Source organism: Sesamum indicum, linkage group LG10, assembly GCF_026168435.1.
Source record: "Sesamum indicum cultivar Baizhima isolate 11 linkage group LG10, ASM2616843v1, whole genome shotgun sequence".
Lineage (NCBI taxonomy): Eukaryota > Viridiplantae > Streptophyta > Magnoliopsida > Lamiales > Pedaliaceae > Sesamum > Sesamum indicum.
In genome coordinates this window covers 6,806,374-6,809,201 of record NC_142666.1, presented here as the reverse complement: position 1 = coordinate 6,809,201, position 2,828 = coordinate 6,806,374, and the positions used below count along the sequence as shown (strand labels likewise).

The 2,828-nt window shown below is 33.0% G+C and overlaps 1 long non-coding RNA gene across 1 annotated transcript; it reads right to left on the bottom strand.

Moving 5' to 3' along the window:
• Positions 1 to 1,869: 1,869 nt before the first annotated feature.
• On the bottom strand, positions 1,870 to 2,587 carry LOC110012742 (uncharacterized). The gene is made up of 2 exons (XR_002287953.2): positions 2,240 to 2,587; positions 1,870 to 2,129 (listed from the first exon to the last, which is right to left on the bottom strand). It is a non-coding gene; the product is annotated as an uncharacterized LOC110012742 (long non-coding RNA).
• Between the last annotated feature and the right edge of the window lie 241 nt (positions 2,588 to 2,828).

Below are 2,828 nucleotides of genomic sequence, written 5' to 3'. Positions count from 1 at the left end.
TTTGAAAAAATAAATTTGATTCGACTTTGGTGCATGGCTAACGTTTTGTTTTAATTGGATTTGATTGATATATCGAACTGTATATATTCCTACTTAACACTAAAATAATTATTCAATCAAAATTAAACTTACATGGTTAAATTTGTCAGTAAAGTTTATTTAAATTAGAAAAGTGTCATATTAATAACAAATTAAAATTTAACATCTGACTATTATAAAGTTTAGGAACTTGGGCACTTACCAAAAATTATATCTTAATTTACATCATGGTCTTGAATGCGACAAAACCTACTTTGGTACAGGAATAAAGCAGGGAAATCCTTTATGAAACCGAATACTAACATATCAACCAATTAATCGAGAAATTTGCAAAGTCACGCCAAAGAAATAATACCAATTTATGCATATTTATTAGTGAAATGAATACTTACATTACTGAAATTCTGACACCAGTTTTTCAACCATTACACAACAACCTCATAACAAAAGGAAAAGCAAAAAAACAATTCACACACAGATTTCTGCCCTTTGATGTCTGTTAAGTATCTCTTAATCAATTACAAAAAGAAAAACTCAAAAACAATGATCAAAGCCTATAAGAACAACAAAAACTCACCAAACACCAACCAAGAACAAACAACAACATCAAGATTAATTCTAGCCCAGAAAATCTTTGAAACAGATAACAAAGCAAATAAGTGCAAAACCATACAGAGAACTCAAAAGCCCAGTGGCCAGATTTCACCCACAGATCATGCAAGACAAGAAACTGGGGTGGGATGTTTGGCCTTATAAGATTGAAACCAATAAAATCATGTATTCAATTGCAACAACAGTTGTTGAATGTAGAGAGAGAAAGTTTGTCTGTCTGAATGCAGAAGGTAAAGCTAAAATGAATAATTGGTCTGATTTTTGCTTTTTTACGCAGTAGCAATTTTGCAATTCAAATCAATGACTCTCTTTCTGAACATGCAGTATTATGTATAACCAAGATATACAATAAAGTTCGAGTCATCGGAGCATCTTTTATCCAAACATATACATGATAAACAAAACACTACTCAAACTTAAAGAAAAGTCCAACTTATCCTAATAAACAAAACACCACTCAAACTTAAAAAAATATAAGGATGCAGATGAGAAAGGCCTACAAATTTCATTGGAGTCAACCATATAGCAAATCCTCCTAGCTTAAGATTCATGATTTGATGTGACTGGTAGTTTGAAAGAAGAAAATCAAGAGATGGTAAATAACATACATTGTTGCAACAATAAATTGAATCTTCTAGACTCCTAAATCGTAGATGCGTTATAACGAATAATCAATCTACAAAATCTAAACAAAATGCGGAATGAATTCCTACTTACATTGAATTAACAACCAAAAAACTAAAAACATACAGCTAATCACAGATTAAATCAAATGAGCCTCACAATACACACTATTTGATGATTATGCAAATTCAACAACATAGAACTAACAAGTCAAAGTAATTCATCATTTCTAACAAACGTCAATAGGAAGCAAAACCAAATTAAGCATTGTTCCTCTTAAAAATTCGAAGACTACAACATTTAAGATCACGATTAGCGAGCGAAAGTAAGATATATACCTTAATAACAAAACAATGGTAAAGCCAAATGTTAGATGGATGAGAGTACTCGACCAACAATGTGTAAACAACTGCAATGCAATACTTTACTTTTAGTAGAATAAGCTCGACATACTACGCTTAGAATGTTTAACAATAAGCAAAGAACGAAAGTGCAAATCGCATAAAGAGTTGTAACATATTATATAGAGGGAGAAGGACAATACACTTCACGGGTAAATAGTAATTTTTTTGAAAGTATATGCATCCAAGTGACTTAGTGCAGAAAAAGTAACTTCATAGCCGACAGATGTCTCAAAAGAGTACAAATCATATGAAAGCACCACATGCATTGGCAGCAAATATTGATGGCGAAACAGTAGCCATCAATAATTGAATCAACTTTCAATTCTAAAAATCACATAAAATTGAGAAAAATTCAGCAAAACTAAAGTCCAATCACACCACATTTTCAGATCATCGGCAAATCGTAATTGAACATGGACGTCGTTGGGTGGAGGAGCATTAGTCGCCATTCTACGAGAAATAAGCGAAATAAAATGACTTCTTAGTTAAATCGGCTGAGTTCACTCGAAACTTGCCAACGAAAACAAAAAAGAAGAATGAAATCATTAATCTACACATACCGTTGATGAAAATGGATGGGTGAGGGTATATTGGATTCGTCGGGCGATGAGCAAACTATTGGTGGCGGTTTGACGACGATCGGCATTCAGATGGCGTTGAATCGAAGCTGAAATCGCGGCAGAGGAGATTTTACCGGCTTCAAGCGATGTTGATAAAAATGGAATCCAATCGGATGCAAATATTCGTCATGTTGAGAGGAGTCGAACGGTATAGATTTAAGTCGGTGGGTCATGGAATTGTGTTAGAAGAGAAGAAAAATTTGTGAGGAAGATGATGTGAAGAGCGGTGAAGAAGACGCACAGAATGTCTGTCATTTTCTAGACAAAAAGTAATTAAAAATATTTGAAAATAATCAAAAATACATTTAAAATTTACAAAACCAACCAACCCAAACATACTAATTATTTTGGCCCATCTCAAAGATGGGCCAAAATCAAAACCAAACATTCTGATTATTTTCTGAAAATTCATGACTTTATGTTATTTTAATTTTATATATGCAGAAAAAAAAAGATAATGGAATCAATTTTTCAGAAAAAATTGTGCAGCACCAGTTGGTCGTGACAAATATGGCCGGCGCAACGGGTC